Source organism: Microtus pennsylvanicus, chromosome 8 (genome assembly GCF_037038515.1).
Source record: "Microtus pennsylvanicus isolate mMicPen1 chromosome 8, mMicPen1.hap1, whole genome shotgun sequence".
Lineage (NCBI taxonomy): Eukaryota > Metazoa > Chordata > Mammalia > Rodentia > Cricetidae > Microtus > Microtus pennsylvanicus.
This window is the reverse complement of record NC_134586.1, coordinates 12464850-12492389: the sequence shown is the minus strand read 5'-3', so window position 1 is coordinate 12492389 and position 27540 is coordinate 12464850. Positions and strand designations below refer to the sequence as shown.

At 44.5% G+C, this 27540-nt stretch overlaps 1 protein-coding gene across 2 annotated transcripts in view; it reads right to left on the bottom strand.

The window, feature by feature from the left end:
- The window catches only part of Eps8 (EGFR pathway substrate 8, signaling adaptor), a 182314-nt gene that overhangs the window by 96235 nt on the left and 58539 nt on the right, over positions 1–27540 (bottom strand). Inside the window, exon 1 of one of the 2 annotated variants that reach the window (XM_075982461.1) lies at positions 6866–7002. The exons of the other annotated variant lie outside the window; for it this stretch is intronic. The gene's annotated coding sequence lies outside the window, so the exon portion shown is untranslated. Of the gene's footprint in view, positions 1–6865; positions 7003–27540 lie in introns of those variants that run through there. 2 annotated transcript variants of the gene reach the window in all.

Here is a 27540-nt window from a genome sequence, read left to right as displayed (position 1 = left end):
GTCATTATAACTTTTTAACATTTTATTTCATAAACCTTTTAGTTTTTTTAAATTTCTGAGTCTCTTGTGGTAACATTTACCCTAAAACACACTATACAGCTTTATAAAAATGTTCCTCTGTATCCCTATCCTATAAGCTTTGCCCATGGTCTTGTTTCTGCTTTTTGAATGTCTCTTACTAAACACACTGGTGGTAGGGGAGGGTCAAAATACCCATATCACCCTCTTTGTCCCTTAGTCTTGTCCCCTTAAATGTATTGACAGACAGCAACAGGCATGGGACTGTGTGTCCCCATGAGGACCCACCTGAGGCTGCCTTTTCATTAACGCTTCTTATACAAACACAGCCAGAAGGTGTGCCCTCCACGGGGCTGTGAAAGGCTTAATACAGAGATACAGACAGCAGTTAAATCATTTGATAGCAAGCAGCTTTGTATACGATCACCTGCACTGTACTGTCGAGTTGGGGTTTGATATTTTTAGTGACAGAATCTTGCTATTGAGCCCAGGCTGGATTCAGTCTTGGGCAGCCCTCCCGCATCAGCATCATCACTGTTAGAGCTATGGGAACAGAACACCACGCCTGGCTGTGTTTTACTTTTATGATAATTGTCAGGGCAGCAGGCTTGCTCACACCACTGTCACCACCGGGACCAGGTGACAGGAACTTTCAGCCCCATCATAATCTTCTGGGGCCATCACTGCATGTATGACACATCGCTGTACATAAAGCTCTCAGATGGCTCTGCCCATGTTGTCCGCACCTCTTGCTCTCCCCTCTGATTTTCTCAGCCTAATACTCTTCCAGACATACAGCACTGTTCTCGCTGGTGGCCTCTGGTCCCCTGTCCAGAGTCTCACACTGACATCAGCTCCTGGCTGGGCAGGAGGCCCTTCTCCAGCAGCCTCTCACTCTCACACTGAGATAACATTTGTCCACCACCGCCTCCCACGTCCATTCCAACACAACCACTTCTTCCCGTCTACAGCTTCCCTCACCGACCCATCCCAACTCTGCCGTGTGTCCTGACCTTTGACACAGAAGCCCCTGGGGAAGCTCAAGATTGGGTGTCTGGATCAGGATCAGTCTCAGTTCTTGCCCTGCCTGATGAGGTCAGCAATGTCACCGAGGGCACAGGATGTGATAATGTAGGCGTGATTGTTAATGTACAACCCACATGCACTCTCAGGGCCCATGGAGACCTCAGCTCGGGCGACACCTGATTCAGGGCCAACCCTGTCTTTTATGAGTGATGGACCTTGGGCCTTGCTGCCACAGCCAGGGCCTCTCCCCTCACGGCACTCTTTCCTAGTCGAGATGCATTGTGCCCTTGAACTATGAGCTGAAGCGAAGTCCCCGTTTCTTCCTTAACTGTGTCTCTCTGGCATTTTGTCAAGCAACAAGGCAAGTACTACATCCATGATGTCAATCTCTTTCCCCAAACCAGCATTCTAGCCTAGCCCTATTTCTTTCCACTATGAATTCATGGAAATGTCCTGTGTGTCAGAGCTGTGGTCAGGGCTTGCACGGCCTGGGTGACTTCCCAATTCCTCTCTGCCTGGCCTTTATCTAGAAAGAGACCCAAGGCACCACACGGCAAGATCTGAAGCCATTCTCAACCGCAGTCCTGGTGGCTTCAGCCATAACTCAGAAAGTCACTCTGTATTTCTTTAGATGAGTCCTCAAACATCCACTCCAGCGGAGAGCAAAGTGTGTGTTACTCAGTGGCTCATGGGTGAAAAATTCCATGCAAGGCAACACGGGGGACATCAGACCAAACCCCCTACAACCCATCAGAGTAACCAAGAGTGAGATGATGTAGCTGTTTAAAGTCAATTAACACGGGAGGAGCAAAATATCAGAGAGAGCACGAAAATGAACACAGCATAGGACACAGGGAGCAAACGCAGGAGCAGAAAGCATTAGACCCAGTCGAGGGAGACAGGACCAAGAGAAACCCAACAGCGGTGGGCAGCAGACAGTGAGATAGAGCTGGACTTTGGTTACAAATGAGAGATGCTGAATAAGAAAAAGGAGGCAGGAGGTGGAGGATAGGATAAAGGCCAAGCAAGTACAACAGGTGACCACGCATGACAGAGAGCCACGCAGTCCATGATCTTTACACAGGTGGAATGACAAGGCCACAGCAGCTTTCTGCCTGAGGGGGATGAACTGAAAATGGGGAGAAGGAAGTGGGGGATGAGCTGAAAGTGGGGAGAAGGAAGTGGGGGATGAGCTGAAAGTGGGGAGAAGGAAGTGGGGGATGAGCTGAAAGTGGGGAGAAGGAAGCAGGGCTGGCGTCCGGGAATCTCAGCTCTGAGTTAGTGGAAAGGATTCATTCTGAGTCTTGGGAATGCCAAGACAGAGCGGCGGGAAAGCTTTCCAAGCCCAGGCCCGGGCTTCCTGTTCAACACTGATGAGCGCTGCTCTATCCAATGCAGACTATGCCGTTTAGCCTAGCAGATCACATGGAACTGTGAACTACATGGCAATTATCTGCATATTGTAGAAAGCTGTTTTTAAAAAGAAGAAAACGATGGCAGAAAGTAATGAATATGATAGTCGTAAGTAGGGACTTGAAAATTGTAGATTTATACACAATCTTAGCAAATTTAGTATTAGTATGAATTACATCTAAATATCTGACACAATGTATTTATGTTGTTTGTGTTCATGTATGTCTACATACATGTGGGTATGAGTGTGTGTACACATACACACATGGAGGCTAAAGAACAGTCTCAGTGATCCTCATGCCCTCTACCTTGTGTTCGAGACAGGTTCCCCGACTGGCCTGTAATGTCACTAGGTAGCCAGGCTAGCTCCCAAGATCCTCCTGCGTCTGCCTCCCATCTTGTGCTGCCAGGATTACGGGCTTGTGTTGCCATGGCCAGTCTCGTATGTGGGTTCTGGGAATCCAAACTCAAATCCTCATGCTCATTAGGCAAGCACTCTACTAACTAAGCCATCATCCCAGCACCCCACAATGTTCTTTTAATAATTAAGAAAATGGTCAGAATAACTAAGACTAAAAATACAGAGGCTAGGTTATGTTGGAGAGAAGGTGGAGTCAGGGGAACACTCCTCCACTGCTGGTGGGAGTGCAAACTTGTACCACTGCTTTAGAATCAGTATGGAGGTTTGCCAGAAAATGGGGAATCAATCTACCTCAAGACCCAGTGATACTACTCTTGGGCATCTACCCTAAAGATGCACATTCATACCACAAGGAGGCCTGCTCAACAGTGTTCACAGCAGCATTATTCCTAACAGCCAGAATCCGGAAACAACCTAGATGCCCCTCGGCTGAGGAATAGACAAAGAAAATGTGGTACATCTGCACAATGGAGAACTAATCAGCTGTAAAAAACAATGATATCATGAAATTTGAAGTCAAATGGATAGACCTAGAAAAAAACCATCGTGAGTGAGCTAACCCAAACCCAGAAAGACAAACATGGTATGTACTCACTCATAAGTGGATAGATAATATAAAGCAAAGCAAACCACACTACAATCCACAGCTCCAGAGAATTGGGAGTTATGGGAGGAAGGGAGAAGGGTGAGAACAAAAAGAAGGGAGGAAGGAAGGGGAGTGGGAAAAATATATACCTCAATTAAAAACAATAAAAAAGAAAAAATTCAATATAAAAAGAAAATGTACAGCCATGTTCTTAAACCAAAGCCTTCATAGACCAATGCTGACATGCGCTCGAAAGCAAATGTAAGAAACTCACATGCCATTCTGGTCAATCTAATATTGCTAATTACAGAATAAAATTAGCTTACAAATCATTCTGATGGTTTAGAATATTGCAATTAAAACTGAGTTATGTATAATCTCATTTCTAAATCTAGTTAACCTATTCTGAGCATAAGATTCTATATGCATACAGCTCAAAGGCCTCTCTCTCTCTCTCTCTCTCTCTCTCTCTCTCTCTCTCTCTCTCTCTCTCTCTCTTTCACACACACACACACACACACACACACACACACACACACACACCTTATATGTAAAAATAAACTCTAAAACATGGGGTGGGTGTGGCATTGCGGGAACGAAGATCTGGAAAGATGGCTCAGTAATCAACACCACATACTACTACAGAGGACCAAGGCTTGGTTGTCAACACCCACAACCAACAACTCACAACTCCATATAAGTCTAATTCCAGGGCACCCAATGCCCACTGTGTATTAGAAGAAATGGCCAAATACATGGACAATCTGTTTAGTTTCATTTCTTCTGGCCTCTGTAGGCACTGCAGCCATACGACAAACCCACATGGAGACACAGTAAGATTTTAAGCTGGTAAATGGTGGTTCACGCCTTTAATCCGAGCACTTGGGAGGCAAAGGCAGGCAGGTCTCTGAGTTCGAGGCCAGCCCAGTCTACAAAGAAAGTGCTAGGACAGCTGGGGCTGCTACACAGAGAAACCCTATCTCAAAAAACAGAACAAACAAATCATTAAAAAAAGATGTTGAAACGTTTTAGTCATTTAAATTAGAAATTTACAGGAGTTTATGACAAAGACTTGGTGAGTCAAACGCTTGTCATCAATGCATGACCTGCGTTCAGCTCCCAGCTGTATGCTCAAGAGCTGAGTATGGATCTGTGATGGCAACACATCAATGCCCAGCCATCCTCTCCAGAGATCACTGCCCAGCCAGCCTCGCCAAATCTGTTCATCCCAGGCCAGCGAGAGATCCCGTCTCAGAAAAATCAAGGTGGATAGCACCAGAGAGAAAATGATACCCTACACTGTCTGACCTCCAGGCACACACACACACACACACACACACACACACACACACACACACACTTCATACTGACCTCAACGGACGAGCGACAAAGTGACTGTGACCTAACAGGCACGTCTCTACAGACTTCAGTTTAGAATTGCTAAACTAGAAATGAGACTCAACAGATATCCATGTATCTGGTCATTTCCTCCAATACACAGTTTACTTAAGTTAAATTGAGAAAAACAGTGCCCATAATGAGTTGCTGAAAAACAGAAACTTCTTTTAAACAAACTCAGGCACAAGCTATACACACGTGTCCTCCTACAAGGAGGAGAAGGGCTGGGTCAAAGAACAAAATGTTTTACATTCCTTTCTCAGAATATACAGGGAGTTTAAAGTCCACATGCCACTGACATCTGCCTTAGAATTTGGACAAAAGTTTATAACCAAGATAAAAACAAATCAGACCATAAACATCCCCAGGAGCCTCACCCTCTTTCTGCTCTGAACAGCGGTGTGCATGACTGCAAGGTCACGTGAGCAAAGACTGGAATGTCTACCGTCTTTATGGCAAATAAATGACAGACCCTTTACAGGAGAATCAACACATGCGAGAACGCTGTTCAAAAGAACAACACTTAGGGGCTGGGGGCTTCACTCGATGAGTAAGAGTGTGACAGACAGGCATGAAGGCCTGAGTTCAACACGTAACATCCACGTGAAAAGCCAGAGATGGCAGCGTGCACCTGTGATCTTTAGAGGCAGACAGACAGACAGATCCCCAGAGCAGACTGGTCAGCCAATCTAAGAGAACCAGAACACTCCAGTGAGAGACATCTACAGGAATCTCTGGCCTCTGTTTGTACCTATAACTGCACATGCAGGGGCTCACTCTGTACATACAACACCACACACACACACACATACACACACACGCACACACACCATGGTTTAAAGTGAGAATGTGACTTCCCACTCCACCAGAGTCACTCAGGCAGACACTGATTTTTGCCCTCTGTCAGGAACGCTCAGTTACACTGCTCTCTTGTTAGCAGCTGGGCGTGTAATCGCCTTGTCCACCTCAAAGCCAAGAAGGGATCAGAGGACTATTAATAGTTGGGAGCCTACAGACCTAAAGCGAATCTTACATGCAAAAGACCTTGAGTAACCCGTAAATACTGTTTTCACATAGGATCAATCCTAGCTTTGTATTTAACTTCTGGGAATAGGGCAAGAAGAAAAGGCTTTCCTCCAATCAGATGAAGTGTGACAAGCCAATAGAACCTCAAAAGCAAAAAGCACACAGAGGCCTCTACACAGTGACAATCCTTCTTGTCACTAAACTCAAATGCAATACCAAAATACCAAAATTATAAGCTTTGATAGTTTAAAAACAGCTCTTCTTTTAAAGCTTCCACTAATTGACTATTTAAACATTTGCAAGCTCCACTAATATCAACGGATTTATAAAACAAAAATTCCAAATACACATATCCAGCTACAGTTTCAGTCCCAAGGAAAATGTTTGCATAGAAATCTGGCTGTGTTCATTCTGTGGGCTCAGAGCCAACAACAACCTATGAAGGTTAAATTTGAGTAATAAGCAAATTTTCATAGTACAACTAACACTGTACAAACAATTCAAATCAGTTAATATTTACAGGATAATCAAGGTGTTTTGCACATAAGATTTACTTTCTGTCTGAAGGTTCCCAACTTAACAGTCATCGGATCCCTTCTTAGCTCTGAGGTGAACAGGGAGATTACCTTCCTGAACTCCACGACTCATGAGAAAGGCCTCTAAATCCACAAGCCTGTAAGCGATGAAACAGGGAGGGAAAGAGCAGGATAATGTGGACAGCAAGGTACCACCAAGATTTTACCAGGTTTAGAAGCCAATAGGAATGTCAAAGTGACTTTAAAAAATAAAAAATAAATAAATAAATAAAAAACCTCTCAGAGGGCCTATTAACAACAACAACAAAAAAAAAAAAACCAAAAAACCAAAAACAAAAAAAAAGTACTACCTACCTTTCAAAGTCTACAAACATCTTCTGTAAAAAGTATGCCTTTGAAACATATCCTTAGCAAAGAAAATATTCACAAACTCCAACTTACCCTCTCCGCCGAACTGTCCAGGCAAACCTCCTCCAAGCGATCTTCAAGGCAACAGCTGAAAGAGCATCGCTCGTTCAGGGCTATGTCAAGTGACCTTTGGTTCAGGCACAGAGAGGGTGGGACTCTGCTTCGGTTTCGGTATTCCGCTATACTCAACAGAGTTTCTCCTTTGGACTCTCCCAAGCCTTAACGAAGACTTCCTCCTCTTCTTAATAAGGAAACAGCTACCACGAAGAATATAGAGCACTTGCCCAAGGTGTGGAGACTAACAAAACGGCAAGCAACAATGGGAAGCATTGATCAAGAACTCGCTCTGTGTGCTGCACTAAAGCTAGACATAGTTACTACGGACACTTCCCTACTGCAGAGACAGAGTCTAAGGAACTGAGGGTTTCTGAGTAACCCAGGGGCAGCATGGTGGCAAGGTGAGCTAATGAAAAGGGCTTCACACCGAAACCATGGGAAAATAAATGCAAACATAACAAAAATGTGTACAGGGCAGTTGGAGATTTGACTAAATGGGTAAGGGCACTTGCTGCTCTTGTAGAAGACCTGGATTGAGTTCCCACCATCAAAATCCTAAGGCTCACAGTCACCTGGACCTCCAGGGCAAGTGACACCCTCTTCTGGGCTCCTAGGACACTCACTGCACTCAGGAGCACAAAGTCACATTCGTATGTGCGTATCTAAAAACACAATCTTTCCTTATGACAGAGAAAATCATCTGATGCCATGTCAAGGCTAGATCTAGTGGCCAAAGTGGTCCACCCAGAGCAAACACTGTCAGCTGTGGCTGTGGGGAGCCACAGTCAGGCCATATAAGAACACTCAAGTCTGCATGCAAATCGGTAACACGTCTCCTGAAACACTTACTCAAATAAGTAAGACAATACAAGATTTCTGGCCTTATTTTCCATCCAAACGGTGCACGGCCTGCTCTACTGCACATAGAGGCCCTGGTGCCCTACAGGCTGGTGAGATGGCAAAACCAATAAGTCCTTGCTGGGCAAGCACGAGGACTTTAGTTGAACCCCCAGAATCTACTTTGTAAAAGTCAGACAGGAGCTAGATGGATGGCTCGGAAGTTAAGAGCACTGGCTGTTCTTGCAGAGGAACCAAGTGTGGTTCCCAGCATCCACACGGTATCTCATAGTCATTTGTAACCCCAGTGCCATGTGATCCAATGCCCTCTTTTGGCCTCTGAGGGCACCAGGCATATATGCGGTACACGTACATGCATTTGTGCAGGTAAAATACTATACTATACACATAAAAACAAATAAGTCAATTTTTTTGTTTGCTTAAAGCCCACTATGATAGTATACACCTCTAAGGCCAGCATAAGACAAGTGAGTCAGCTGCATCCTTGGGGTCCTAGGAGCCACCCTAGCTAGATTACCCAAGTCCAGACCTGTGATAGAGTCCACGTCAGAAAGCATGGTGAGTAGCAACTGAGGAACAACACCCAAGGTTGACCTATGGCTTACACACACACCACACACACACACACACACACACACACACACACACACACACCTACACATATACAAAATACACAGAAAATAAAGATAGTAAGTAAATAAATAAAAATATATAGATGGCATATGGAATGTAAAGTTGGGATTAAGACAGTCCATAGAACAGGACCTATTTTGAGGTGCTGTGTTCACAGCTAAAATATGGTGAGAAGACAGAAGAGTCTCCCACTGTCTTTGTCATGTTTCATGAGTGTTTGCCTCTAAGAAATGGGGAAGGCAGAGGAATGCTACATCCAACCTGTACTGTAAGTGTTTTAAAGTGTAAACCTCATCTATATGAGATGACAACGCTGGGAAGCTAAAATCCCCCATGCTAGAAATGGAGTCAATGACAAATGAATCCCTGGGCTGTCCCCCAACAAGCAAGTGTAAAACCATTTCAAAGTGACGTAAATGACCATGCATACATGAGCAGAAAACCCAAACCAAAACAGTCAAAAAGCAAAAGTCCCTGGAGATAAGCATAAAACTTATAAAAATAAATAAACATTTTAAAATGAGAAAAGTAGTACAATGTGCTTGAGCACTGACAGATATGCCCAGCAAACTAATATTCACCTGATTTGTGATATGAAGATTCTACAAAAGAATAAATTACTAAAGATATGGGAGACGAAAAAATATAAAGAATAGAAAACAGTGATGTACAAAAATCTGAAAAAGTCAGTTTATTTACAAAACAGAATTTGTCTGCATAAAGAACAGAACATTTTGCACATAAAGCACTGAGTTTTACCAGGTTTGTGTGACATAAAATTGTATTTCTGCACATAGAACTTTCAAAACAACCATCAAAGCCACAGTTGAGCTGTCTGGACCAGTTGCTGGATTCCCTGTTTCCCTCCACCAGCTCCCAGATCTTGTCCACTCTACTCTCTGTTTCCTCATTCCTAGAATCTGTGGTTCAGTCCAAGGCCAGTGTGCTGCACCATTCTGACAAGCCTCTGAGGTTCCTATTTAGGAAAGGACTTATTCCCCAGAAGCTACACGCTGTCTGTACACCACCTGCAGGAGGCACACAGCTTGCAGCCGTTAGCTAACAGCCTTGGCTTGCAGCAGCCTCACCCAACATTGTGCCCTCTCCCCCTTCCCAGCGATGGCTTGTCAGCCATTGAGGGAGGTTGGCATATGGAATGTGAAGGCATGGTCCCTTCTCCTGAATGTGGGCAGTGGCAAAGAACCATCCCGGCTTTGTACTCCAGTGGGATCAGATCTGACTGTCACTACACAGTAGTCCAGTTGCCCCCTCACCCCTGTAACATTTCCTTCCTTCCTTTCCACGGGATTGATCCCTAGGGCCCTTCTGGATAAACTTCCCATACATTCATGTCTATTTCAAAGTCTGTCCTGGGGAACACAAACCACAACAGAGGGGCTGTAAGGACAAATAATTCACATGCAGAGAGAAAGAACCTTTAGAGTCTTGAAAGCAATGTGGAGAAAAACAGAAAGCACTAACATGGTCTCTTTGGTGAGAACAATTTTAAAAGTAGTGTAACAGAGGGCCTCTGAAATGAACGGTGTACTTGGGGTGCTCAGCAGAACCAAAAACATTCCAAGCCAACACCTGAGAGCATGAACACACTTAAGATCTGAAGGACATCTGAGGTGTTACCCCAATTACAACCCGTCACTTTCAAAATGTCTCACTGGCCCTTCAGTCTGTCAAATGCCAAACAGAAATGGGACTGCAAGTTAATTGGCCCAGAGGTTAAGAGTGTTGCTCTTGTAGAGGACCTGAGTACAGTGCCCAGAACCCATATCAGGCAGCTGAACCCAGCACCTTCTCTGGTCTTCACAGGACCTTACCCACAAACACATCTACAAAGACATTCAGAAAAGTACACATAAAAACAATAATATTTAAAGACGTGTTTTCAACTATAAATAGGCAGATTTTTAATAATGACTTAGGATCAACCCACTGGCATTAAAGTGATAAAATGCTGGTACACTTTCTGCCTCTGAGTCAGCAGGAAGTAGTGAGTGATATTTTAGTGACGGCGGATGACAGTGGTATATAGCTGTCCTTGTCATGAATACTAATAAAACACAGAGGCAGAGACCATTGGTAACCACACCTTTGTGTACACAGAAGGCTAACATAGGCAAACAAACAAAGCTCACGGTATTTCTTGACTCCCTTATCTTTCTTATAAACAAGACTGCTTACTGAAAGACATCATATGCAATATTACTTACTTGAAATGTCACAGGTTTGGTTACTGAGGTTTCTTTTCCTTCTAGAAAGTACTGGAAGCTGAATACACATACCTTTACTGGTAACCATGCCTACCTCCTCCTCTGCAACTGTATTGTAGAGGCACACAGATGACTACAGTATGACACAGCATCTGAAGCCATCACATCAAAATGACAGGAGGCCAATTACAAGTGATGTTAAGACAGTCAAGCAGACATAACTGGATATCAACATGTAGAAGAATGAAAACAGACCCACGTCTATCACCATGCACAAAACTCAAGTCCAAATGGATCAAAGACCTCAACATAAAGCCAGCCACACTGAACCTCAGATAAGAGAAAGTGAGAAGTACACTTGAACGCATTAGCACAGGAGACCACTTTCTAAATATAACCCCAGCAGTACAGTCACTGAGAGAAATGGGACCTCCTGAACTGAAAAGCAGCCTACAGAATGAGAAAAGATCTTCACCAACTCCACATCAGACAGAAGTCTGATCTCCAAAATATCCAAAGAACTCAAGAAATTGGTCATCAAAAGAATGCATAATCCAGTAAAAAAAAAAATGGAGTACAGACCTAAAGAGAGAACTCTCAACAGAGAAATCTAGAATGGCTGAAAGACACTTAAGGAAACGCCCATCATCCTTAGCCATCAGAGAAATGCAAATCAAAACAACTCTGAGATTCCATCTTACATCTGTAAGAATGGCCAAGATCAAAAACACTGATGACAACTCATGCTGGAGAAGTTGTGAGGTAAAGGGAACACTCCTGCACTGTTGGTGGGAATGCAAGCTGGTACAGCCCCTTTGGATGCCAACGTGGCAATGTCTCAGATAATTAGGAAACAACTTTCCTCAAGAGCCAGTAATACCACTTTTGGGTATACATCCAAAGGATGCTCAGTCGTACCACAAGGACATGTGCTCAACTATGTTCATAGCAGCATTATTTGCCATAGCCAGAACCTGTAAACAACCTAAATGCCTCTTGACAGAAGAATAGATAAGGAAAATGTAGTACATTTACACAATGGAGTACTACAAAGTGGAAAAAAAATGACATCTTGAAATTTGCTGGCAAATGGATGGTTCTAGAAAATATCATATTGAAGAGGTAACCCAAACACAGAAAGACAGATATCATATGTACTCACTTATAAGTGACTTTTAGACATAAAGCAAAGAAAAACCAGCCTACAATTCACAATCTCAGAGAACCTAGACAACAATGAGGACCCTAAGAGACACATGCATGGATCTAATCTACATGGAAAGTAGAAAAGACAAGATCTCCTAGGTAAATTGGAAGCATGGGGATCATGGGAGAAGGTAGAAGGGGAGGGGAGAGGAAGGGAGGAGAGTGGAGAAAAATATATAGCTCAATAAAAACAATAAAAGAGAGAGAATTTAAGGAATAAGGATACTTCAAAAAGCCATAGGCTCAAATGAAAAATCCAGGACCAGGTATTTAGGAACCCTCCCCACAAGCTGCTAGTGAGGATGCCCGAGGCACATCCTCAAAGCAACACATTCTACTCCCATTGCTCTCGGACATCATGATAAGACCCACGCATTTTGGTCAAGGACATGCAGGTACCAAGCTGGTCCTGACAAGGAAGCGCCATTCCCGGTGACCAGCTTTCCCCGTGGCCGGAGTGGTGCCAGCCACTGGTAGGGAGGGTGGCCCACCAACAGGCTTCCAGCTGAGCCCTGTAGGCTGTAGTAATGACTTGCATGGTAGGAGAGCTCGCAGAAGCCAACAGTGGCCTGCCACAATTTTATCTTCAACTGGGAAACATTGTTTTAAACCGTGTTTATTTTCCTCTACATCATCTTTTTTCCATAAACCAAAAGTATGTTGTACTTTAGTATTTACAGGTTCTTTTTCTAAATGAATCAAGAGCATAGAGACACTTCTGAAGTAATCAGAGTACAGCTACACCAGGGAGTTTCACAGCTGCCCCGAATGTTTTCTGTTACCTAGTTCACATTTAATTCAACGGCAATTTAACTTAATGTAGCAAGTCCTTTTAAAGCAAAAAAAAAAAAAAAAAAAAAGCAAAAAACAAACAAAAAAAACCCTTAGAATTCAAAAAAAAAGACAGCCCAGCAGAATGGATGGGCAATGGCTACACACTGCCTATCAGCAGGACAAGCACAGCCTCCCTTTTCCCTCCTGGGGGTCTGGTCCGAGTTAACCACTGTCTCTCACTACCTCTTCCCTCACATTCACTAGCTGCTGTGTCTTCTCTAACCTTAGGGGCCTGTGGTGTTGGGGGGGAGGGAGGGAGTGCTGGCTGCCCAGTCTGACCGCCTTAGTTTGAATCCCCACAACTTACATGGTAGAAAGAAAACTGACTCCTGAGGATGCCCCAAGTGGCATTTGCATGCCATGATGCTCAAGCATCCACACACATGCACACATGCATGCACACACGCATGCACACATAGAGAATAAAGTAGAGTTAAGAAAACAAATTTCTAATTCTCATCCCACATTAAAACCTCTTTGGACGGCACTAAGAACCTGAGGCACTAATAAAATGAGAGAATGAACATAAAAGAGGTTTCCAGGAGAAAGTCTCACCATATACTTGCCAGCTTTCAATGTTACCCAAACGACCTAATTCACCTTAGGTAGCTGACCAATTAATCAAATGCCACTTATCTGAAGATAAATGGATATCCAATGCAAGTTACAATCGAAGAGAATCATCTCTAGGTAGGAATATACTAGAGACATGAAAAAGGACAAACACATATGGTATATAAATAAGAAGAACCAATATGTTCATATAAAAAGAATAGACAAGTCACAACGGCTTTGGAGCTAGTGTTTCATTGGAGAACCTGAATTAAAGGTTTCCGGTTATATTTACATACATTAGTATATAGGCTCCTGGAGGAAAACGGTAATTCAGCAATCCGAACATTGCTCTGAAGAGTGAAATCATAATTAAATCTTTGTCTACAGAAAGCACGAGACTGATAAGTTACAAGGACACTGAGGAAGTTGAACTGCAAAGTCACATGACCGTATGTAAGTGAACATAATGGTAATTTCGCCTCGGCAGTTGAGGACTTTAAAGCCACCTTCAACCTTAGAGACACAGTACATGCCCAGCAAGCTAAAAGACCTCGTGGAGCAATTTCAACCGAACTCAACAACTCTTTAAGTGGTGATAATGAAGGAGAAACCAACGCCTTGCTCCCACCTGCGTGCCGTGGCTACAGTAGGTCAGAAAGTAGAGGCTCAGCACCAGCAAGGCCACACTTACGTCAGCAATCTGCAACCCTGGGGAAATGGGGGTGCCCTCTACCAGCTCCCACTCTTCTCCTGCAATGATACTGGTTGGTAAGCCTTACTGAGTGAGCGCTAACACTCTAAGATGTTTTCTCAATTCAATGTTGAAAAGAGAAAATCTACTACATTAGATTTTGTGATAAATGCAATAATAGTTGGCAATTTCACTCTTCTCAACAAACTGTAGTTTTGCAAGGGAATAAAAACCGAAATAACCAAATCCTCTGAAAGCCAAAGGCGAGGAAAACACATAAGGAGGATATGTATAAATTCACCTCAGAAATGGTCAAATAACCCTTTCCACAGACCCTCCCATTTCAGCTGAGAATTTCCCTTTAAACAGCCTCTGATGAAACAGGCTGCATACAAAGGACTTCTGAGAGGAGGAAAATGAAAGCTTCGGGGACACAATATCACAGTTTCCCTGCCCGTTTCCTTTCATGTTCCTCAGCTCACTGGACACAGAGGATGGCCGTGTCCCTGCAGCTGGCTCAGGGAATGCACATCAAAAGAACCACAGAACTCCCCATGTTAAATCACATGTTTAACACGATCATTTTAAATGCATCCTTTCAGCAGAATGTTAAAGGCGTTTAAACAATGATAGATGTTCCGACTCTGGCCCATCAAAATCGTAGTGCTCTGAGGCCCTGACCAGATTCTGGGGAGCGAAGGCTTCTACACAGGTTAGCAAAGCTGTGGTATTTTTACCTCAACACTCATCCAGTCAGAAAGGTGTTACATTAGCTGCACAGTGAGACAGTGAGCGCTAACCTCTTCTGTCTGCAATCATGTGCTTGACAGCACTGGAAGGGAAGCGGGAGAGGAAGAGAGAGGGGCCGGTTAGTGAATACAAAAGGGGCCTGTGCATGCTGTGGGGTTAGAAGAGAGAGAGAGAGAGAGAGGAGAGAGAGAGAGAGAGAGAGAGAGAGAGAGAGAGAGAGAGAGAGAGAATAACGGGGGGGAGGAGGAGAAGGAGGAGGAGAAGGAGGAGGAGAAGGAGGAGGAGAAGGAGGAGGAGAAGGAGGAGGAGGAGGAGGAGGAGGAGGAGGAAGAAGAAGAAGAAGAAGAAGAAGAAGAAGAAGAAGAAGAAGAAGAAGAAGAAGAAGAAGAAGAAGAAGAGAAGAAGAAGAGAAGAAGAAGAAGAAGAAGAAGAAGAAGAAGAAGAAGAAGAAGAAGAAGAAGAAGAAGAAGAAGAAGAAGAAACACACAAAATACCCAAGCTTAATTTCAAACCACAAACCAATTGAAGCACTGCAAAATATCATTATGTGGATAAACTCTGCACATGGTCTTGAAAAATTAAGCCAGGTAGTGTTGCAATAAACAAAGTAAAACACCTGCTTTCAGAGTAATAATCTAGATACAGTTGTGTCAATAGTTGCTGGGACAATACAACTCAAGCCATCCTTTGAAAATAAACCCTGTCATTAGATCTGCACATCAATTGGTCCTTGAAGCTTGTGTGTTACTAATAAATAGGGAGTCAGAGAAGGCTTAAATCAGAGAAGCCAAGTTGGCAACCCAACAAGACTGTCACCCAAAAGAAGACAGAACACAGGAGGGTTGAAAGTGGCCGGACTTCTCCGGAGGCTACCCCACCAGATTTGCTCAGGCAGCAGAATGTTGGCTGGAAGTTAATACGGCAAAGACTTCCCTGAGATCAAAATATTAAATATTGCTTTCAAGTTTATTTGGGGGAGATAAAATGGTGACTCTTCCACCCAACTGCCGATCTTGGTTAGCTTGCAGACCCAAGACCTTATGGGAAGCCTTGTGTTTTGGATGTTGAGTGTTTATGTGTTCATGTGTGTGCATGTTTGAGGAGTCTACGGGTCAATGTCAGGTGTCCTCAGTCCTTCTTCCACATTGTTTTTAAAGACAGGGTGGGGGGAGCAGATAAAAAAGACAGTGGGGCTGTATTTTATCTCTTACTATGTTTGAGTAGTCTAGTCTATTGACGTAACAGAAATGTTTTATAACTTAAAATCAAAATCTTGACCATGACTTAGTCTGTCAATCTTCAGATTTAGGAACTTAGAGAATTTGATGTCAATAGTCAATCTTTTATAGTAATTTTTAAATGTCATCAAAATGTGTCTTTTCATTGATATTACCATGATTCAAATGCAAAATTTGGAGATTTAAAGATTAGGTTAAGAAAAAACAAGTTTGCTTTTTTGAAAATGAATAAGCTCTGTTAGAGTTGCTGTGTCTTTAAATACTAATAGAGGCATTGATCCAAACAGCAATAATTCTATTTTAAACTGCGGCTGCCCACTGCTACGGTGTAAGTACTTATTAAATGGCCACTGTGGAGTTTTCAGAAGGCTTTTCTTTGGTTCCATGTGCACTTATGGAACACCCACACAACTCTCTTGGCAACACTGCACTGTGAGAGTTGATGCGCTCAGAGACGGCACAGTATGGAAAGAAAGCAGACTGCTTCCTTCTTAAAAACCTACCAACCTTCTATGTTCCTTTCTCCAAAGGCTTAAAAAGTAACATAAGCACATGAAAATAATCTCTCTCCAGTTCATTTTCAGTCACTTTGACTGGTGACAATGAAGTAAGACTCACCATCCACAGAGGACCACTAGTAACTCAGTATTCCCGTGGGAAATGCTCTTTTTAAAACGACTTTGTTTACAGTGAGGCAAATATTAGTCTCTATTCCAGTAGGTTAGTACTGTCCTCAGATCCATGCCAGTAAATGAACGAAGGTGGCAGCTCTCCTCTGCTGGGCAGTTAAGACCATTCCTGTTCTTCTGTGGAGACTTTCAGGCACCCCACAGCACTGCTGAAAATCACAGAGGGTTCAAAAGAAGACGTGCAAACCGGGCAGTGGTGGCCCTGCCTTTAATCCCAGCACTCAGGAGGCAGAGACAGGCGGATCTCTGTGAGTTCAAGGCCAGCCTGGTCTATAGAGCGAGTTCCAGGACAGGAACCAAAGTTGCACAAAGAAACCGTGCCTCGAATAAAAAGGAAAAACAAAAAGATGTGCATGGTGGGCACACATCTTGGGGGTATACACAGCACTTTCCTTTTTATTATTTGTGTGTGTGTGTGTGTGTGTACATGCGTGCGTGCGTGTGTGTGGGTGTCAAGGCATTGCGTTGCTAGTCAGTTCTTCACCACTGGGCTACATCTCCATCCCCACATTTCAATTATTCTTAAGACTCATATACTTGGCCTTATAAAAGATTACAAAGTAGGGTTGCTATGTGATGGCCTTTAGTCACGTAGCAATTCATGCACTATGCAGCCCTGACTTTGCTCATTAGATGTGTAATCACACCGGCCCTGATTCATCGCTTTCCAAGACAAGAGATGGGCGAGGAAACACACAGCTCCCTTAGTGATGGTGGATTTAGTGTATATTTATTTCATAGGCATCCTAAGCACTTGCCGAGATTGTCTGTCCTATGAGTGGGGTGACTGCTGTAGTAACAAGACACGGGATGGCCCTTCAGGTTAACCAAAACCAGACAAAAGACACAGAGAGATGCACACAGACAGCACGGGAACACTGGGCAGCGTAGAGAGTCAACGAAGCACCAGTCTAATGAAACTGTATTTAGATGGAAAGCTGGAGAGACAGTCCAGTGCGCTTTCTTCTCTTCCAGGACATCCAAGTTCAGCTCAGCACCCACACCCAGCAGCTCACAACCACCTATGCTCCAGCTCCCTTACACCTCCAAGGCCATGTACACATGTGGAGCCCACGCGTGCTTGCACACACACACAGACACACACACACACACTCACATATACACATACACACGCCTACAAATAAAACATAAGGATAAAATCTTCAAATAAAGAAAGGTGAAGAAATTGACACTTAGCATTGTGACAAATGACATCAGTTACAGCACTTTGGAGGCTGAGGCTGAAAAAGACCCAGAAATTTGGAATCATCCAAGGGGCTACCTAGTGAGATCCTGTCTCAAAGAAGGAGGAGAATGAGAGGTGTGGAGGAGGAGACAGCAGAAGTGCCTTTAGCACAATGGTTACTGAGAACTGGTCAGGAAACCAAAGTGGACAGTCAAGTTGGCCTCAGGAAGCCAACTGTCTCCTCCTGTAAGATTAGGAAGACACTGTAGGGAGTTGGTATCTGATTATTTCCCAACAGAAACTGAAAAACTAGAGAGGGGGGAAGGCTTGGAAAGGTGTTTCATAGGAAGGACAAAGAACCTACACAGGAAAATGCATGAACAAGAGGGACAATGGCAAGGACAGGAACTGCCAGTGACAGGCTCAAGAGGGGAGGGGCCTGGAGTTTCCCTCCTCTTTTGTAGGGATAGTTAAGTCCGCCTCTGTGGCTGTCAGCGCAGAGAGCCTTACAGAGCCCTGAATGAGGCAACACAGACTCAACACTCCTAAGACAGCTGCCTACGTTCCAGGGACACCCTGAGTGATGTCCCACAGTGATGACACCAGCCAGATGTTTACAAAAATGATCCAGAAGCCAGCTGTGGTGGCACATGCCTATAGACCCAGCACATGGGAAGTGGAGGTGGGAAAATCGAGAGTTCAAGACCACCTCTGTCTACACAGTGAGGCCAACCTGGTTTTTATAAGAACCTGTCTCGAAAAACAAAAAGTATTAAAAATTCAGAAAGTGGGGGGAAGGCCAGGTTTGGCCAAAAGCCTAAATTTCTGAGTCCTGAGAAATAGCCCTTTGTGTTGATGCTGCCTTGGGTATCGATGAAGTCACATGGTCGTCCTGGATACAGAAATAATTGCTGCATTCCACGGATGATGCAGAAATGAAGGTAAAGGTGAATAGTGTCCGTGACGCAGCACGGGAAATAGGAAAGCCACTGTGTGTGCTCTGAGTTACGAGCCGGAGGAGATGCGTCACATCCACAATGGACTAATAGAGACAGACTTATGGGGAGCCAACAATGACTGTAATTCAGAGGGTGACATTTTTCAGGGTTCAAAGTTCACCAGCTCCCTTAAATCACCATCGCGCCCAGCAAACCTTTTTAAAACTTGTTCGGTTCACTCTGAGTCACCCTTCAACAGCCACACCTGTCCTGCTGAAGTTCCCATGCCACCTGCGGCTCCCGGATCATCCAGGGTCTCTCTGAATGTAGATCAAGGGGTCTCCGCAGCCCAGCTCTACCACAGGTGAGACTGGCCAGGTAGCTCTCACTTTGGCAGATGGGATGAACACATCTCCCAAACTCAACAGTTCATTTCGTCCTCTCGGAGGCTGGTCTTACTTCTCATGCCTCTCACGCTTACATCCTATTTTAACATACGTTTAAACATTGTGGACATAGACAACTGACTTCCTAGTGCCGCTTTTATAAACACGGTAAAGCAAAAACTTCGGTGTTGACTCATTAAAACAAAGAGCGGGCCATCTAGTTTCCTGTCTCAAACGCCATTGTCAGCTTTCATATGCCTCTCCCTTAAGACTTCTACAAAGAACAGCAAATCTGTATCAGCTGTGGGGAACGACCATTCTCTACCCGGTCTGAGCCGCTAGGAACCATGGGAAGCGTGAAGCTCCTGCGAGTTGCCACTGAAAAGAAATAATCAAAGAATTAAAAGCACTGGCACAGCTAGTTCTCCTAAATCGCTAGCCTGGCCCTCTGCCTCCTTGCTCCTTAGTGATGGAAATTTAACTGTTGCCCAAAGGGTGATGAACGGGTAATAAGAAAACACAGGTGACCTCAGCCAGGAGAATCAGGCCAACTATAAACTGGGCAGATAATTCATCACTATGGTAACAAGCTCAGAAAAAGACACAGAATTCAGCTCACAGGCACCATTTTGAAACCAGGGAGTGAAGTGTGTGTGTATGTGTGTGTGTGTGTGTGTTTAATTTACACAGTACAGTACCCCAGTACCTGGGCCAAACTACAGACAACCCGGGAGGTGAAGGTGAAGAAGCCACAGCAGTGACCCTCTAACAATCCAGGTCCTGAAAGGTGACTGGCTTCTTACTAGAAAAACTCTTGGAGGATCATTGGGAACACCCTGCTGGGTGCTACACTGATCCTCTGAACTTGAAGGGGAGTCTGGAGGGTCAGCTTCACTCCCAGCAGAAGGCAGGATCCTTCCAAGGAGAACACAGAACTTCTTACACAAACACAAAGCCCAAGGACACTGCTTCTCCTATTTGCATTTCAGTCCAGTGAACTTATTCTGATTGTGAATACAATGTTTAATATCTGGAATTCCAGGGAGGTGATCACTTCCGCTGCAGAGACGGTGCACACGGAAATGCTCAATGTATGGCGTATTTGTTTACCAGGCTTTGGAAGGCAATTGCAAGTAAATAAAATGTGTGCTGGAAACAGGCAGCTAAGAACACAAAACAGACGCGGTTCGGAGGGAAGAAAATGAGCACACATCTTATTCCCTTCAGCATTTCGCCCCAGGTGGGATACACTCCACGCACGACAAATTCCTAATGTAGTTTTAGTATTCTGTGAGAGGTTTTGTTAAATATTAGTTTCAAATGTATTTATTTTGTAGGTGTGCATGTGTGTAGACACACAGGCAAGGCATACACGTGGTGGTCACATGACAACTTGCCGGCCCCTTGAAGGGGTTCTTATTTCTCTGTCATTTCTGAGGTATAATTTTGCTGAATATCAAATTCTATGCCACCAGTTTGCGTTTGGTTTTGATACTATAGAGCCCCGCTCTTCAGAGCTTCTGAAAACATGGAAGTATGAAATTCTCACCCCATCCTTCTAAAAATGGCATTGTCTCCTCTCCCCTCTGATTCTGTTCAAGAGCTTCTCTTTGGGGGATTTCTGTCGCTTGGAGAATGCATGCTACCTGTGGATGCTAGGGCGTCTCCCCCTGCTTGATGACGGCCATGGATTTTGGGAAATTCTCAGCTATTTCAATTTCAAATGTTTCTTTGACTCTTTCTTTTTCTTATATTTCCATTATACAGGGTGTGCCTCTCTGGGTGTCTCAAAGTTTTAGACATTCTGCTCAATATTTTTTTTTTCATTTCTCTCCTTGCTTCTCAGCTTGGAAAGTTTCCATTTCCTTCTTCACGTCCAAGGATTCTTTCTTCAGCTTCAAGCATGCTATTTCTGGAAGCATAGGAGTCAAAGGCACAGGGCATTTCTGATACAGCATTTTTGTTATTTCTAACACAGTTTTAATTCTATCCTACAGATATGAATAACTTTTTTTATATCCTGCTTTCATTTGAGTTTGGTTTAGTGTATGTGCATGTGGGTGTGTGTCTATGTGTGTGTCTGTAGAAGGGAATAGTAGGTTCACAGGAGTGTGTGTGTATAGTGTATATATGTCTGAAGGGGAGCATATGTTCATGATGTATGTGTGTGTATAGTGTGTATGTATGTCTATTAAAGGGGATGTATGTTCATAGGTGTGTGAGTGTGTGTATGTATGTGTGCAGAAGAGGAGTGCATGCATGTTCATGGGTATGTGTGAGGCACTGCACATATATACTGCTACTGTAAGTATAAACTGCTGCACTGGCACTGTATGCACGCTGCTGCACTGGCACTGTATGCACACTGCTGCACTGGCACTGTATGCACGCTGATGCACTGGCACTGTATGCACATTGCTGCACTGGCACTGCACGCACATTGCTGCACTGGCACTGTATGCACACTGATGCACTGGCGCTGTACACATACCCTGCTGCACTGGTGCTATATGCATACTGATACACTCAGTTTTACCTGAATGCTGGGGATCTAAACTCAGAGCCTTGTGGTCATAAGGCGTGAGCCACCCCTTGGTCCACACTTTATTTCTTGCAACTTTCTCCTTAACCAAGATTTAGACACGTGTTGCTTATTTCCAGCACTTTGAGATTTTTCCGTCATCTTTTGGCTGCCAACTTCTAGTAAATTCCTTAGTATTCAATGTATACATTCCCTGTGATCTCAACCAATACGTTGTACAGACATTCATTTAAAGCTCCACCCCATATGACTAACTCCCCAGTTTTACACACAAACACACACACACTTCCTGTATAATTGTTTCCAAATTTCTCTTGGGTCAGGAGCAATGGAGCATGCCTGTAACTCCAGCACATTCAAGACAGAATTGGAAGATCATTATGAGTCCAAGACCAGCACAATCTTCAGGCCAGTGAGAGCTACATAGTGATACCCTGTCTCAGGCCAGTGAGAGCTACATAGTGATACCCTGTCTCAGGCCAGTGAGAGCTACATAGTGATACCCTGTCTCAGGCCAGTGAGAGCTACAAAGTGATACCCTGTCTCAGGCCAGTGAGAGCTACATAGTGATACCCTGTCTCAGGCCAGTGAGAGCTACATAGTGATACCCTGTCTCAGGCCAGTGAGAGCTACATAGTGATACCCTGTCTCAGGCCAGTGAGAGCTACAAAGTGATACCCTGTCTCAGGCCAGTGAGAGCTACAAAGTGATACCCTGTCTCAGGCCAGTGAGAGCTACATAGTGATACCCTGTCTCAGGCCAGTGAGAGCTACATAGTGATACCCTGTCTCAGGCCAGTGAGAGCTACAAAGTGATACCCTGTCTCAGGCCAGTGTGTATGTGTGTGTGTACAACATAGTACATTTCCAGAGACCTAGAAATAGCTCCCTATTGGCTATGATTAAGCCCTCTCCTTCTCCCTGCCTCCCTCTCCCTTCATTTTACCTTTTTCCTTCTACATCTTCCTTCCCATCCTCTCTTTGCCTTTGCCTAGCTCACATTTCATTCTTTCTACTAAAATCCCAAGGACACTTCTAGGACCCCAAGGACTCTGTCCTAGTATCTGGGCCCTACCACACCATACATACACAAACATCCTTTCAACATATACTGAGTATCCCTATTGAACCTACACACTACAGTCTTGAGGGACTTAAATTTCTAAAATCTATACACCAGGCCCTACTCATTACCAAATAATAGTTCATTTAAGATAACTTTCCATTTTCTGCTTTTATAAAAAGTTCATAAAATGCAGCATCTAGGTAAGTCTGGTTTATAAAGAGATGATCTATCTATGTTAAAATGATGTGTTTGTAACTGGACTTTTATAGGGTTTTCAACTTTGGCTATTGAAAATCAAATTGATAATTATAGCCATCATTTAATCAATATCCGAGACCACACATGCTCAGAACTTGATCAGACATCCACTCAACAAACACAAGTGTGCTGGTCTTGACTTTCAGCAACTAAGGAAACAATGGCTTGAAATTCTTTGTCCCTGCCTGAGGGCAGGCGTTGCCAGAGGCAGGCTTCAAATTCAGATCTTCAGAACTCTGAGATGTCTACTGTCAGCCACTGTGAGAATAACTTTGTCTCTTAGCATTTGATTCTATGTTGCCAGTTCAGAGTACTAAGTATCACACACCACAGCTGCCAAGACAAATTGAAAAATCAAACTTTAACAAGACCAGCTGGCTCCAGATCACTGGAACCTGGAGGTAGCTTCAAAACCAAAACTCTGGGACAAACAGCCCTGATTTTGTGTGTGAAACTATGAACTCTTCAAAGATGGAGTTTCCATTTCCTCTGATGTGTTCTCTACATTAGCTGCCTTGGTTACTATGGGCAATTACATACCTGATGGTCAGACGCACTGCTAATTAATGCCAGTGTGGGCTGTCCTCTGCTACCCATCAACCCTTCACTTCCCATTGTTCCTATAACAAGCTCCCCATAACCATCACATTCCCAGGTTATGATACAGCCCACATCTACTTTAGCCCCTCAGAAAACAGGTCCCCCTTCCACAGGAACAAAAACGTGGAGACAACTGCATATCATTCTTTATCTACATATAAATAAGACAAATCTTCATGTGCACAAAATGCTATCACTTCTAAAATTAATTCATGAATGATAAGCCTCGACATGACAGTCAGTATATTCCACTTCCTGATTTCACAAATGAATCTCAGGCAAGAAATTCTGTCAACAATATTCATCACAGGATCTAAAGGCTAGTCTTCACATGACAAGGAAATGAATCTTTGGAAGAAAATAGTTGAAACATTCTAGGCAATTTGTAACATGGATTTTTTTTTGCTAGTTTTATCAAATCCTATAAATAGAACACTTGTGATCTTGAAGAATTTTAGAGTTAAACTCAAAACACAGAACCTCAAGTCAGTTTTCTACCATTAGAACTGTTTTTGTTGGCGTCAGAATTTTTAGACTTATGTGAAGGTCATGCTAAAACTCAAAGTATATTTTCTGAATAGAAGAGTGACATTTTTTCTAGTATCCCTGCTAAAATGATTTCATCTTGTCTTTCAGCAAGAGTCGGTGATTCCAGCCATTCCCTAATGCAGCAGTTAAGTGTTATCTTGCCCTATAGCCTGCACTCTCAGGGTCTGACATGCAGGACAGAGATAAATTGTGTGTGTGTGTGTGTTTGTGCGTAGACAAAGCAAGCTGCATGATTAATCACCACATGTCTGGATTTTGGACTGTTGCTTTTGCTTGTGTATTTTCTTGGGAGATGACACCTGGGACTTATAAGCTAAGCAAGCACTATACCTTGGTAGCTACAGCCTCAGCCCTATGGTTACTCTTAAAAAACAAGAGTATGAGGTGGAAATTTTCATCTCGTGGAGAAAAAGAGAAACATGAGCTAAAAAGTTGTTTTTTTTTTCTTTTAAGTTGGTAAGTCCACCTTTTTAAGATTGAACTGGAAGAAGGGAAAGCTAAGGTCAAGCTGTGTACCTCATATAAAGCCAACATGGGCCACAAACACACAGCTCATAAGTGACCAATTAACCGGCTTCTCTGAAGCAGCAGTAATGTCAGTCAGGTAAGCTGACATGTGGCCAGGTCTGGACTTCCTTGTCTTAACAGAAAAGACAGTACACCATGCACCATCTCTCAAGCTGACCTACTGAACTGACTGGTCCTTATCATGCCTCATTCATTTGGAGCAAGTCCGCCTAAACAGAACTTCCTTTGGCTCCCCCCACAGAACCGCGGCAAGAATGACTATGAATCCTTTTCTGACACTAAGGCTGCCCTTGCGCCACGCCACGTCACACATGATACCGGCTTAGAGCAGTGACACCGCAGGTAGACATGGTGTATATCAGACCCTTTCTAAGTATCTGATGAAGGAGACTGTGAAACCAAGCCCCTCCCCCATCTCATACTCATTATCTGAATAAAAGAACAAACCGCGGATGACCTTTATAACTGTTTCTTTGAAGCAACCATTCCTTTCTTTCCAGGTTGGGAGAACACAAAGAGACAAGAATCAACACTTATTAAAGATACAAAAGAATCTAGTTTGCAACAACATAAAGAGAACAAAAAAGTTACCAGATGAGTCGGCCAAGCAATAATTTAGAAGTCCAATGGACAAAGAATTAAAACCATTGAGCCTGCTCTGGTCTTAAGGACAGTGCCCACTGTGTTAATCGTTGCTAAAAGCCTGAACACTACTCCTCAGTTCCTCAAGGAGGAACCAGGTAAACTGCATGAAAACAATATAACATTTTGTTCTAGTCTATGACCCATAAATAGTCCCACAGTCCATTAGACAAAGGATGACCAGACCAACTATCTACACAGGAATGACAAGTCTCAGGAAAGGCTTCCTGTCATGAGGGCTGCGCTAGGAAACTAGCTACTGGAAAGAAATAGAGCAAGCCTGCCCACTAAACACAATCTGGCACATTTTGGAATCTTAGGCATACCTTCTAGGAGAATGAGGAAGCGTGGGAATGTGTGAAAACCTGAGCCCACACAGACAGAAGACCACATGTGCTCAGTGGGCTGAAGAACACCAACAGAAGTAAAGGAAGTAAAAAGAAACCAAACAAAAATATTGACGGTGATAAGAAACGCCTACTTGGTCCTCCTCGGCCTCATAGTATACGCTTGGAGGCGTCCAGATGAATGGCGCAAACCAGAGAAAGAAAAAGGCAGACACTGTATTTTCCCACAGCAGGCGAATGAAAGCCACTGAAAATATCATGAGTGGGGTTTTAACAAATCATTTTTCATAATCTATAGGTTGATAATTCCCTAAGTATCCTAGTAAAAGAATTCTAAGAGCGCCGAGCATGAGTTCAGGAGCGTGCAATCATTCCATTTCCTTTCTTCACACCGCTTCACACTTGCCCTCTCCTGCCCTCCTCACACTGCTTCACACTTGCCCTCTCCTGCCCTCCTCACACTTCACACTTGCCCTCTCCTGCCCTCCTCACACTTCACACTTGCCCTCTCTCCTGCTCTCCTCATACCACTTCACACTTGCCCTCTCCTGCTCTCCTCACACTGCTTCACACTTGCCCTCTCCTGCTCTCCTCACACTTCACACTTGCCCTCTCCTGCCCTCCTCACACCACATCACACTTGCCCTCTCCTGCTCTCCTCACACTTCACACTTGCCCTCTCCTGCTATCCTCACACTTCACACTTGCCCTCTCCTGCCCTCCTCACACCACTTCACACTTGCCCTCTCCTGCCCTCCTCACACCACTTCACACTTGCCCTCTCCTGCTCTGCTCACACTTCACACTTGCCCTCTCCTGCTCTCCTCACACTTCACACTTGCCCTCTCCTGCCCTCCTCACACCACATCACACTTGCCCTCTCCTGCTCTCCTCACACTTCACACTTGCCCTCTCCTGCCCTCCTCACACTTCACACTTGCCCTCTCCTGCCCTCCTCACACCACATCACACTTGCCCTCTCCTGCTCTCCTCACACTTCACACTTGCCCTCTCCTGCTCTCCTCACACTTCACACTTGCCCTCTCCTGCCCTCCTCACACCACTTCACACTTGCCCTCTCCTGCCCTCCTCACACTTCACACTTGCCCTCTCCTGCCCTCCTCACACCACATCACACTTGCCCTCTCCTGCTCTCCTCACACTTCACACTTGCCCTCTCCTGCTCTCCTCACACTTCACACTTGCCCTCTCCTGCCCTCCTCACACCACTTCACACTTGCCCTCTCCTGCCCTCCTCACACCACTTCACACTTGCCCTCTCCTGCTCTCCTCACACCACTTCACACTTGCCCTCTCCTGCTCTCCTCACACTTCACACTTGCCCTCTCCTGCCCTCCTCACACTTCACACTTGCCCTCTCCTGCCCTCCTCACACCATTTCACACTTGCCCTCTCCTGCCCTCCTCACACCACTTCACACTTGCCCTCTCCTGCTCTCCTCACACTTCACACTTGCCCTCTCCTGCCCTCCTCACACCACTTCACACTTGCCCTCTCCTGCCCTCCTCACACCACTTCACACTTGCCCTCTCCTGCTCTCCTCACACCACTTCACACTTGCCCTCTCCTGCCCTCCTCACACCACTTCACACTTGCCCTCTCCTGCCCTCCTCACACTTCACACTTGCCCTCTCCTGCCCTCCTCACACTGCTTCACACTTGCCCTCTCCTGCTCTCCTCACACTTCACACTTGCCCTCTCCTGCCCTCCTCACACTGCTTCACACTTGCCCTCTCCTGCTCTCCTCACACTTCACACTTGCCCTCTCCTGCCCTCCTCACACTGCTTCACACTTGCCCTCTCCTGCTCTCCTCACACTTCACACTTGCCCTCTCCTGCCCTCCTCACACTGCTTCACACTTGCCCTCTCCTGCTCTCCTCACACTTCACACTTGCCCTCTCCTGCCCTC